Source organism: Poeciliopsis prolifica, unplaced genomic scaffold, assembly GCF_027474105.1.
Source record: "Poeciliopsis prolifica strain line A6 unplaced genomic scaffold, Auburn_PproV2 SCAFFOLD002, whole genome shotgun sequence".
Taxonomy (NCBI): Eukaryota; Metazoa; Chordata; class Actinopteri; order Cyprinodontiformes; family Poeciliidae; genus Poeciliopsis; species Poeciliopsis prolifica.
In genome coordinates, this window is record NW_026562377.1 from 19,340,001 (window position 1) to 19,353,631 (window position 13,631).

Genomic DNA, 13,631 nt, shown 5'->3' on the forward strand with positions numbered 1-13,631 from the left:
GTATGGCATCTCGTTCTGCCCGTTTCATGTTCTCTTCTAACTTCTTAGGACGCAGTTTGTCCTCTTTCTTTACAATGGGGTCCTCTGGCTGGACGAGTACATCTCCAAAGTAATCGTCAAATTGATGGGACAACCTTTTCCAAAAAGTGTTCCACACAGAGTCATTGTCATTCGGAGGTGGTGGAATGAAAGATGACTCAGGTGACGTATCTTCAACTGTTCTGTGACGTCTGTGGTGTTCTTTTCTCAATTCTCGTTTCAGTGCTTCTATGCATATCTCACTATCTGCAACCTTCTTCCTTAGCAGCTCTTGTTCTTCCAAGGAATCCTGCAGCCGTCTCTGCATATCTTTGATTTCCCCCGCTGTCACAGGAATAATCTGGGCTTCCTGCTCCAGTTCTGAGTCAGATTCACTCAGCTCATCCTTGCGTACTTTAGTCAATTCTTCATCGCTGGAGTCAAGTGAGATTAGTGGCTCAAGGCACGGAAAATTAATTTTCTTGGAGCACTTCGACATTTTTGCTGCTGCTCATTTGAGTGTCTGACAGAACTTTATGGGCTCAGTGTTGGCGCGCAAGACATGCAAGCTTTAGAACTTCTTTGATCTATTGTGATGTACATGATGTCTCTTATGACCTCATCAGTGAGGTCACGCTTCTGATCGTTGTTATGGAAATGATCAGACCAGTTCTGCATGAGTCAAGCTGAAATAACGACTAAATACTTCAATAATAAGTCATACTTTTTATTTATTTAACATGAAGAGATTAACAGCAGATTTCTATGTGATTGAACTTTTGGGTTTGTGGTTTTCCGCTCCAGCGCCCTTAAAACTGTATCTCAGCAACCCTGAATAGGATCGCCGCCCATCCCGTAAAATAGGGAGTCGTCCCATATTTGGCCATTAAATACATAATTGTCCCATAGACACGCCTTTATATGTATATGTACTGTATTGATGTTAAGTCAAGTGAAAGGGCCTAGCTTAGAAGTATGCTTTTAGTTGCAGGTGCATCCTTTGCTACAAATGTTGATATTTTTCTTCAATAAAATGTTTATTTTCTTATTTGAATTGAGTCCTTTTACTTTTTTGGATATTTTAATGTGAAAAAAATGCAGAATTTGTTGGTTTATTTCATCTGATTAATCACCAGAATAACTGATGGATTATTTTGTAACTAAACTAATCGTGAGTTACGGTGGGACTCTCAGCTTGTTTTCTTCTGCTGATTTTGAGATTTGACCCAGTTGTTCTTTATGGCATAGATTCTGCAAAGTGTCAGAAACACTTTTACTAAGAGATTCTGGCCCATATTCACATGAAGGGTAAACATATGAGGCCTTGTTTGAAGAAGTGTTGAGAGTTAAAAAATAGTTTTCAGTATTAACAGGTCTTCTGCGAGGGCTGAGTGGCTGCTTTCAATACTCGAGGTCGAGCCAGTGCTCCCCTTGGCATTTAGTTGTTTTTTTTCTGCCCCCCACTGCCACCTGTCTGTCATCATCGTCCAACTAAAAAGATCATTACAGGTATCATCTCAGTGTGTTTTTAAAGTTACCATGGTGAACATTGGGCACATTAAGCTGCTAGTGTCTTATTAGAAAGGACTGCTGGAGAACTTATGGGTTATCTTATCAGATAAGTGTTTCTGCTCTACATCTCTCACTTTTCTTTTTGTGAGAAAGAATGTTCTACAAGTTTCATTTCATTTGTACTTCTGAAAAGTTCTGGGAATGTTTACTTGACCTATTACTGAATGTCGTCCCGTGGATCTCTTGGTAAGCATTTGGCATTCGCTTCTGCTTTGATAACACACTTTGTCTGAGACATTGGTTTTAAGAATCTCAACATTTTTAGGTTAATTTTCTTTTTTTTACTAGATGCTTTGGTTTGGTTGTGTCGAGCACTTGCCTTTTCTACACAAGCGTTTATAGCCAGGTGGTTGATTTCCATTTCTAGTCTCACTGGCGATTGTGACATAAAAACCTCAAAGCCCAACATCAGGCCTCAGGATCACATCAGACACAGTGATCATTACATGTGAGTTTTAGTAAAAATATAAATCGCACAATTTTGTTGTAGGTGTACAAAACACACCAAAACAGCTTTTACTTTTTTTTCTGAAATTGACCACACTTACTGTACACACACACACACACACACACACACACACATATATATATATATATATATATATATATATATATATATATATATATATATATACGTATATGTGTGTGTGTGTATATATATATTTATGTATATATATATATACACACATGTATATAGATACACATATGTGTATATATGTGTCTATATATATATATGTATATATATATAATATATATATATATATATATATATATATATATATATATTATATATATATATATATTCTTTTAGAAAGAAGGAATTTATTTATTTTCATTTGCATGTTTAATGTTTCTCAAACAAAACAAAAAAAATATACATATATATATATATATATATATATATATATATATAATATATATATATATATTATATATATATATATATATATATATATATATATATATATATACATATATATAGTATATCCTGGTGCTCCTCCCGAGTCGTCGCCTCCTGGTGCTCCTCCCGAGTCGTCGCCTCCTGGTGCTCCTGCCGCGTCGTCGCCTCCTGGTGCTCCTGCCGTGTCGTCGCCTCCTGGTGCTCCTCCCACGTCGTCGCCTCCTGGTGCTCCTCCCGCGTCGTCGCCTCCTGGTGCTCCTCCCACGTCGTCGCCTCCTGGTGCTCCTCCCACGTCGTCGCCTCCTGTTGCTCCTCCCGCGTCGTCGCCTCCTAGTCGTCCCAGTGTTCCCTCGTCGCCTCCTGTTGCTCCTCCCGAGTCGTCGCCTCTTAGTCGTCCCAGTGTTCCCTCGTCGCCTCCTGTTGCTCCTCCCGAGTCGTCGCCTCCTGGTGCTCCTCCCAAGTAGCTGCAGCACCAGAGTTCAAGTCACTCTATATTTGCACACTGCAGAGCTGCCTGTTCAAACACCTTTCTCATCTGGGAGGAGATGGCTTGATAAGCCCGTTTGCTGTGTATCATTGCAGTAAACAACAGAGGCTTTTTGGTGGTTCCCGTTGCTATTGACATCCCCCTACCTGAACCGGGCAGTCCTGGTATAAGCTTATATCTCTTGAAGTCTGTGATGTCCGTCAATTTTATAGCTGTATGGGACTTATTTATGTAGTTCTTAAAACACAAATAATTCTCCGTGACATAGAGGACCCCATAACCGCAGAATTCTTTTGATGTTATATTCCTGTCTCTATTCACCATACAGCAATGCCACCCGGTCTTAAACTCAGGCAGAGGTTGCTCAGTCTGTGGGATGTTAAACATTTCATGAAATGGTCTTTTCTTTTTCATGAAATGGAACGGGCTGCCACCGTTTCTGAAGTGAGCAGCAGTGAAGCTGCTCAGTCGAGCCCTTGTTGCAGCAAACAGGCTGTGGCGCTTGTCGTCTTTGTGATCTTGCAGCTCTGAGTCGATGGGTAAGCTTTCCCAGAAAAATCCAAAGGTGTCGTAACGCTTCTTTAAGTTGGGGTAAGTGTTAAAGATGTAGTCAACGATGAAGAACTTTAAGCCAGCAGAAAAAACTAAGATGGATCCCATCATCTGATACGGTAAAAAGCACGAAAAGAAAAGAACACCCACAGTAAAATGTAGAACTTTAACGTCGTGTCTGGCTTGACCCACATCAACAGATTTTTTCCCTTCTCCAGGGTGTCGGCCAGAAGTCCAAACAGGTTCTGGGCTTGATGAAGAACGTCCTGAACCTGATGGAGCTTCTCTCTCCATGACGGGTGTGCCTTTGGAAGTCCCAGTGGCTCAGTCAGCTCCGGGACGATGTTCCAGTTAATCTTCCAGCCTTTGGTAATTAAATAATTCAAAGAAAGGCGGAGAATTAATAGCAGCAGCAACATGGATGGTCCAGCCATGCCACGCTGTGTAGAGGTATGCGACAAACCAAAATAAAGACAGGTGTCCAGATGTCCAATTACACAGGGCATCCAGGTTATTACAGAGATTTTGTAGCGGTATGGCATCTCGTTCTGCCCGTTTCATGTTCTCTTCTAACTTCTTAGGACGCAGTTTGTCCTCTTTCTTTACAATGGGGTCCTCTGGCTGGACGAGTACATCTCCAAAGTAATCGTCAAATTGATGGGACAACCTTTTCCAAAAAGTGTTCCACACAGAGTCATTGTCATTCGGAGGTGGTGGAATGAAAGATGACTCAGGTGACGTATCTTCAACTGTTCTGTGACGTCTGTGGTGTTCTTTTCTCAATTCTCGTTTCAGTGCTTCTATGCATATCTCACTATCTGCAACCTTCTTCCTTAGCAGCTCTTGTTCTTCCAAGGAATCCTGCAGCCGTCTCTGCATATCTTTGATTTCCCCCGCTGTCACAGGAATAATCTGGGCTTCCTGCTCCAGTTCTGAGTCAGATTCACTCAGCTCATCCTCGCGTACTTTAGTCAATTCTTCATCGCTGGAGTCAAGTGAGATTAGTGGCTCAAGGCACGGAAAATTAATTTTCTTGGAGCACTTCGACATTTTTGCTGCTGCTCATTTGAGTGTCTGACAGAACTTTATGGGCTCAATTTTGGCGCGCAAGACATGCAAGCTTTAGAACTTCTTTGATCTATTGTGATGTACATGATGTCTCTTATGACCTCATCAGTGAGGTCACTGGAGGTCTGAGGCAAGGTCTCGCTTCTGATCGTTGTTATGGAAACGATCAGACCAGTTCTGCATGAGTCAAGCTGAAATAACGACTAAATACTTCAATAATAAGTCATACTTTTTATTTATTTAACATGAAGAGATTAACAGCAGATTTCTATGTGATTGAACTTTTGCGTTTGTGGTTTAAAACTGTATCTCAACAACCCTGAATAGGATCGCCGCCCATCCCGTAAAATAGGGAGTCGTCCCATATTTGGCCATTAAATACATAATTGTCCCATAGACACGCCTTTATATGTATATGTACTGTATTGATGTTAAGTCAAGTGAAAGGGCCTAGCTTAGAAGTATGCTTTTAGTTGCAGGTGCATCCTTTGCTACAAATGTTGATATTTTTCTTCAATAAAATGTTTATTTTCTTATTTGAATTGAGTCCTTTTACTTTTTTGGATATTTTAATGTGAAAAAAATGCAGAATTTGTTGGTTTATTCATCTGATTAATCACCAGAATAACTGATGGATTATTTTGTAACTAAACTAATCGTGAGTTACGGTGGGACTCTCAGCTTGTTTTCTTCTGCTGATTTTGAGATTTGACCCAGTTGTTCTTTATGGCATAGATTCTGCAAAGTCCCAGCCAGCACACCTAGGTGGGCCCCATATGGGATATAAGTGGGCAGGCAATATGGGTCCCAAAAGGGTTTGTCCACGGTTTCCATGGTGGCCCCACATGGGTTTGCCCAAGTAGATTTTAATGGGTGCTGACTGGGTTTTCAGTGGGTCCCACATGGTTAACTCACATGAGGCCCATCTGTGGCCCACTAGGGTGCTGTCAAGAATATTTACGTGGGTCCCAATTGGGTCTGAACTGGGCTAGAATATGGGTACCAAGTGGGTTTGTCCACGGTTTCCATGGTGGCCCCACATGGGTTTGCCCAAGTAGATTTTAATGGGTGCTAACTGGGTTTTCAGTGGGGCCCATGTGGTTAACTCACATGAGGCCCATCTGTGGCCCACTAGGGTGCTGTCAGGAATATTTACCTGGGTCCCAATTGGGTCTGAACTGGGCTAGAATATGGGTACCAAGTGGGTTTGTCCACGGTTTCCATGGTGGCCCCACATGGGTTTGCCCAAGTAGATTTTAATGGGTGCTGACTGGGTTTTCAGTGGGTCCCACATGGTTAACTCACATGAGGCCCATCTGTGGCCCACTAGGGTGCTGTCAAGAATATTTACGTGGGTCCCAATTGGGTCTGAACTGGGCTAGAATATGGGTAACAAGTGGGTTTGTCCACGGTTTCCATGGTGGCCCCACATGGGTTTGCCCAAGTAAATTTTTATGGGTGCTAACTGGGTTTTCAGTGGGGCCCATGTGGTTAACTCACATGAGGCCCATCTGTGGCCCATTAGGGTGCTGTCAGGAATATTTACCTGGGTCCCAATTGGGTCTGAACTGGGCTAGAATATGGGTACCAAGTGGGTTTGTCCACGGTTTCCATGGTGGCCCCACATGGGTTTGCCCAGGTTGATTTCAATGGGTGCTGACTGGGTTTTCAGTGGGTCCCACATGGTTAACTTACATGAGGCTCATCTGTGGCCCACTAGGGTGCTGTCAGGAATATTTACCTGGGTCCCAATTGGGTCTGAACTGGGCTAGAATATGGGTAACAAGTGGGTTTGTCCACGGTTTCCATGGTGGCCCCACATGGGTTTGCCCAAGTAGATTTTAATGGGTGCTGACTGGGTTTTCAGTGGGGCCCACATGGTTAACTCACATGAGGCCATCTGTGGCCCACTAGGGTGCTGTCAAGAATATTTACGTGGGTCCCTATTGGGTCTGAACTGGGCTAGAATATGGGTACCAAGTGGGTTTGTCCACGGTTTCCATGGTGGCCCCACATGGGTTTGCCCAAGTAAATTTTTATGGGTGCTAACTGGGCTTTCAGTGGGGCCCATGTGGTTAACTTACATGAGGCTCATCTGTGGCCCACTAGGGTGCTGTCAGGAATATTTACCTGGGTCCCAATTGGGTCTGAACTGGGCTAGAATATGGGTAACAAGTGGGTTTGTCCACGGTTTCCATGGTGGCCCCACATGGGTTTGCCCAGGTTGATTTCAATGGGTGCTAACTGGCTTTCAGCGGGACCCAGATGCCTTAATCCTGTAGGAACAATTCTCATCTAACCTGGATGTGAATTACATTCATAGATATGCAATCTTGATCAACAATCCAAAGTCTAGCTTAAAACGTGTTCAAATAAAAAAAAAAAAAAAAAAAGAGATGAAATTTATTTTGCTCAAGGCTTTTATTTAGTAATTTAAAATATTGTCAGGAGTTATTTTTTACCTCACTACAGCAATTATTAGAACTTCATTAATACTCAGGGAATGGTGCCACAAAAAGAAATCTGCAATTATTCACGACATCTTTGAAAATAAACAGAAGCTAGTTTACTATAACAAACTTATAAACAGATCTATAAATATATATCTATAGATGCACACAATAAAGACACCTACATATTTTCCTACAGGTCTATAAATGTATACATCTAAATACTATCTATATAACTTTATACACGTATATTCACATTGATACACACAATGTGAATATACACACCTATATAGATCTTTCACAATACATTTTTGTTAAACATTTTTAAAAATAACCTACATGCCATATGCATGCTTAAATTTGAAATCTCTCATACTTTACTGAAACTGTCCATCTTGAAAGACCTCCCCAACCTGAGTTTGAACTGGCAGTCTCTCTAGTCTATTTCCACTTCCACTCGGGCTCCAGTAAACCACTTCGAGAGTCTTTGCTGTATGCTTGTGTGATTCTGTAGATGGATAATTTCTTTTAAGTCCCCTGAAATAACAAGCAAAGGTAGAAATTGTATTAGTGTTTCATTTTAGCACAATGTAACATTCATGAGATTTGCATCTCCCCCTTCATGGGGCAAAAATGCTTGCAGAGATATGCCATAATCAAAAGGACTCTTGAGTCATCATTATTATGTACAGAAACTATATTCTTACTGTAAATTTAAAATATATCCATCTATATAAATCAACTACTAGGTTCTATCGTGGTTTTGTGGTTATTTTAATATTGTTTGAAATGCAAACAATATTACCTTCAAATTTTTAAGTTCTTAACAACAGTGAAAGAATACTGTTCAAATAAAACCTAAAATTGAAGACTCAATTTTTAACCTAAAAACATTACTAAAAATAACAAACAAAAGCATAAAACAACCAAAAATTAACATATGTTTAAGAAAGAAAAGTGAAAAAAAAAAAGTTACTCTGACAATAAAAACTGATATTTACCATACAAAACATCAAAGAGACGCAGGTCCAAGAGCTTGTTTCCAATGTTGGCCAAAGGTTGAACTGGACTTCCAGTTCATGGGACATGAGGAATCGCACAGCTGGTTGTATTGTGTCATCTAAGGATGCTCCTCCAATTTCTGTAGCCATGGCAACCTTAAGTACAATGACAATAACAGGACAACATTTTGTTTTTGTTCATCAGTTTGTCATTATATCACTCTTATGTGCTTAATTTTACTAACATATTAATCTACCTTTTTCAAATCATTATAAAGTGATCTTCACACGCTGATCCTCTTGAAGCCTGCAAAAATATATATTTTATTAGTGCAATATAACATTTAGACTTTTCAAAAAAATAAAAAAATTAAGGCAAAACAGCCTTTGTATAGATTAACTACTGAAGCCTTATATTGTAAACACTGAACAGTTTTGCAATTATCCTAATTTCTTTGTTAACGTGACAGGACTAAGACAGTAGTATTACTCTTAAGAGAAGTTTAGAAAATCACTATAAATGTAACTAATAAAGCCTAAACATTGCACATATAAAAAAATTAGAGCTACAATTAAATATAAGTACATTTCACATAACTGCTAGCTAAATATTGCAAAAATATCAAAAAGAATTTCTTCATCTTTCAATATTTGTTTCAGGCTTGGCCACTGATTGACATGATGGGTTTCAATTTACGGACCCACATGCAGTAACCACACGTTGGATAGGGATGAGTGAGTGATTTATTTACAACAGGACAAAATAAAATCTATTTCCCGGACATCAGCGGAAGGGTGAGGACCACTCGACCAGGTTGGCCTGAAACGAGAACTTAGTTATGACGGGCTTAGAATGAGTGATCGGAGGGGAAACAGGAACAGGCTTACTTCGGTGCGGGTCTTTCGAGGCGTGGGTGTGAGATGCCAGGTTCCTGAGAGAGGGTGTGCAGCGGTTCCGAAGGTAAATGCGAGGTGGGAATGGAAGAGAGCTGGAAGCTCGAAGGGTGGAGTGGAGGCAGGAATCGGCGGAGCGAGCAGGCAGGTATTCACTGGTGAGTTCTCGAATGAGGCGACAAAACCCCTAGGATCGAACAAACACAGAGACCAGGTGACTTCTAGTAGACACAGAAACGTTCTCAGAAAACTGTTCACAACAGGAGAGGCCAGAGTGATTACCGGTGTATGCAACCATCTAGCAGTCAATCTAGCGTAGACTGAAGATTCTGCTGCTCCTCCACCTGTGCCAAGCTCCACGGGCTCCTCACAAAGATCCTCGCTGAAATAAGATGCGACACTCACATACACACACAGGAACCCTGACACTGATGACTACTCTAGACCAACACAATAGCGGCAGATTGAAATAAACTATGACATAACAAAACGCTTTAAAGTGTCACACAACAATTAAAAAGAATTTAAAAATATGAACTACAATGCCTTCATCCTATTTACAAAAAACCTTTTAGGCCCAATATACTGAAACCACATGGGCCCCATATAGTGTTCCCATTTCTGTCCCATGCCCAGTTAGCCCACGTTAATGCTGAATTGGGCCCATACATTTAACCCAATTGAGCCAACAATATGAGTCCCATTTCGGTTAACCTTTTGAGCCTCACGCAGTTGGCCCAGATAAAACCCATGCCCTCTTATCATTACCTATATAGCCCAAAGCTAAACGATTCAATGCAGTTTATTGAAAAAAACGACAATAATAATCTTGCATGGGTCCCAGCCAAACCAGCCTGAATCCATACATGAGACCCACCCATGCATGCTGATGTGACTGTGAGAAAGATTATTAAAAGCCCAAGTACATAGAATGAAAGCACAATAGTTACTCTTTTTAAATCATACAAATGGTTTTATTGTCCAGACACTTTGTAACAACCTCTGCTAGCAACATAGATTCTTCAGTGAACCGATTTCATTCTGCCTCGTTGGCGCTCAAATGAACCAATGGCAGCTCAACAAATAGAATGGCGGCGGTATTTGAAAATGGTTTGGCCCACAACGCTGCGTTTGAAATCGGTCTGCACTAAAATCTGCTTATTGTGTAGCTGTGTGTGTTAGCAATATCAGAAAAAGTATCACCCTAAAGAAAAGCAAAAATAACAATAACAATTAAGTCTCTTTTGGGATACTGTCGTCCGATTTGTTACGAGCAACAATTTTTTTAACAAGCGATTTAAAATCTCTCCCTAAAATTTGGTACTAGGTAAAACAGAAGAAATGTACTTACAGATTCTTTCGTAGATCAGCCAACAGGCAGACTCCGCGCCAACGGACTGATGAAGAGAACAGGCTTGATTTTGAAACCGCATATCCATCCGCGGGTCATTTTACGTTTTCCAAGAAACACAAGATTAATTTTGAGAGTGCTACATCGGTTTAACAAATGTAAAACCGATGTAGCAAAAGTTCTCAATGTAAATAAATACATTTCGTTGTCCTCCTTATTCAAATATGTTTTGGAACTATTTTCTTCAGTGGATGTGTAAAGTGCCTACCGGTACTTCAATTCACCAACCTTTATTGGCAATGGTGCCTCAGAGCAAACAATGAACAAAAAGGTAATTGGAACCAAATGAATCATTAACAGAAATGTTACGTTTTTTTATTTTTTATTTTTATTTATACTGATGACTTGGAAAATGTTTGCAAATATATGAAAAAACAGATGCTCAAAATTTTACTCTTGTCTCTCACTTTTTCACAATGGTCTGATCTGAACTATTTGTCCAAATAAAAATTTAAATCTTGCTGCGAACAGGCTGCAGTAAACTCTATGGATGTCTAAACATCCAATTGATAAAAAATAATAATAAAAATAAAATAAAAAGTTATTATTATTAAAAATAAAACAAGGACTAAAGCTCAACCATGACCACTCTGTGCTTAATTTTGAGTAAGCACCAGAATATGAGTTTACGTATATTTTCAAACAGATTATTTCAAAAAAATGTTTTAAGACATTCAGACTGCAATAATAAAATGAAAAAAAAGTTAGGGGTTCAAAGTGTAGCAAGAGCAACTGGCTTTTGCTTTGACATACAGTGAAAAGTTTGAAAGTGACAGGGTAACCACATTGTCGATTAAAATGTTCTACAATTTTGTCCCATTTAGACCATGAAAAAAAGTACTAGGGGCTACATTTTCCTGCCCAGGTCCAACCCATGTATGGTTAGCCCATGCTCATGTCATGTTAGTTTAATGTGGACAGCCCACATTGGGCTTCTCATGTGGGGCCCATGATACTGAAACCACATGGGCCCCAAATAGTGTTGCCCATTTCTGTCCCATTTCCAGTTAGCCCACATTGTTGCTGAATAGGGCCCATACATTTAGCCCAAATGGGCCAGCCCATAGGGGTCCCATTTTAGTTAACCATATGTGTCCCATGAGGTTTGCCCAGATAAAACCCATGACCACTCATTACCCATATGGCCTACTACAAACCCAAGGGGGGCCCACTCATGCGTACTGGCTTGGAGACTGGACTGGACTGTTCTAGCATAAAATAATAACATGAAAAAATGTTAAGGGTTCAAAGTGTGGCTAGAGCAATACTGAACTGGTTTAAAAAAATAAAGCATTGTAGAATTATTTTTAATGTTTTAATATCCTGGTCCTCTGGAAGCCTAGTGTTTGTAAATGAGCCAGGCATAGATATCACACAGTGAACATGTTTTAGGTTCAAACATTAGGAAGACATGGATGTTCTGTTCTATCAGCAAAATATATCCTTGGTGATCTCCAAGACGAGGTCACCTTCGTCCTGGAGACCTCGACAATGGTCAAGGTCACCAACCTTTACTATCGTCGAGGTTTCCTACAAGGAAAAAATTAAATTCTACAATTTACCTTACATCAACTCCATTAGAGGCCAGCTGAGTAACAATTGCCTTGGCAAAGACTATAAAGCTGACATCTTGGGTAATTCTTTCCAAGTTTTGAGAATCTTGCTCTTGCAGCTTTTGCTTTGACATACAGTCAAAATTTTGAAAGTGACAGGTTAACTACAGGGGTTGGACAATGAAACTGAAACACCTGGTTTTAGACCACAATAACTTATTAGCGTGGTGTAGGGCCTCCTTTTGAGGCCAATACAGCATCAATTCGTCTTGGACAAGTATGGGGCCAAGGGAATGCCATGATATGGCAGCCCACACCATCAATGATCCACCCCCATGCTTCACTCTGGCATACAACACTCTGGCTGGAATGCATCTTTGGGGCTTCTCCCACCGTAACTCTCCCGGATGTGGGGAAAACAGTAAAGGTAGACTCATCAGAGAACAATACATGTTTCACATTGTCCACAGCACAAGATTTTCGCTCCTTGCACCATTGAAACCGACGTTTGGCATTGATACGAGTGACCAAAAGTTTGGCTATAGCAGCCCGGCTGTGTATATTGACCATGTGGAGCTCCCGACGGACAGTTTTGGTGGAAACAGGAGAGTTGAGGTGCACATTTAATTCTACCGTGATTTGGGCACCGTGGTTTTATGTTTTTGGGATACAATCCAGGTTAGCACCCAAACATCTCTTTAAGACAGCTTCATCTTGCATCCACAGTTAATCCTGTTAGATGTGGTTCGTCATTCTTGGTGGTATGCTGACATTACCCTGGATACTGTGGCTCTTGATAATCACAAAGACTTGCTGTCTTGGTGAACAATTTGCCCTCTTTTGAACTCCAGTATGTCCCAAATAATGTTATGTGCATTGCAATATTTTGAGCAAAACTGTGCTCTTACCCTGCTAATTGGACCTTCACACTCTGCTCTTACTGTTGCAATGTGCAATTCATGAAGATTGGCCACCAGGCTAGTCCAATTCAGGCATGAAACCTCCCACACTAAAATGAGAGGTGTTTCAGTTTCATTGTCCAACCCCTGTACATTGTTCTACAATTTTGTCTCATTTAGCCCACTTAAAAAAGGACTGGGGCTACATATCCACACCCAGGTCCAACCCATATATGGTCAGCCCATGCTGATGTCATGTGGGTTCAATGTGGTCTGCCCACATGGGCTTCCCATGTTGGGCCCATGATACTGAAACCACATGGGCCCCATATAGTTGCCCAGTACTATCCCATTCCCAGTTAGCCCACTTAAAAAAGGACTGGGGCCTACATATCCACACCCAGGTCTAACCCATATATGGTCAGCCCATGCTGATGTCATGTGGGTTCAGTGTGGTCAGCCCACATGGTCTCCCCATGTTGGGCCCATGATACTGAAACCACATGGGCCCCACATAGTTGCCCAGTTCTATCCCATTCCCAGTTAGCCCACTTAAAAAAGGACTGGGGCCTACATATCCACACCCAGGTCTAACCCATATATGGTCAGCCCATGCTGATGTCATGTGGGTTCAATGTGGTCTGCCCACATGGGCTTCCCATGTTGGGCCCATGATACTGAAACCACATGGGCCCCATATACTGTTGCCCAGTACTATCCCATTCCCAGATAGCCCACTTAAAAAAGGACTGGGGCCCACATATCCACACCCAGGTCTAACCCATATATGGTCAGCCCATGCTGATGTCATGTGGGTTCAATGTG

The 13,631-nt window shown here is 41.1% G+C and overlaps 2 pseudogenes; both read right to left on the minus strand.

Annotated features, from left to right (window-relative positions):
- Positions 1-545, minus strand: part of LOC129376096 (GRAM domain-containing protein 4-like) — a 1,950-nt pseudogene extending 1,405 nt beyond the window's left edge.
- Positions 546-2,614: 2,069 nt separating this feature from the next.
- On the minus strand, positions 2,615-4,655 carry LOC129375532 (GRAM domain-containing protein 4-like; annotated as a pseudogene).
- Between the last annotated feature and the right edge of the window lie 8,976 nt (positions 4,656-13,631).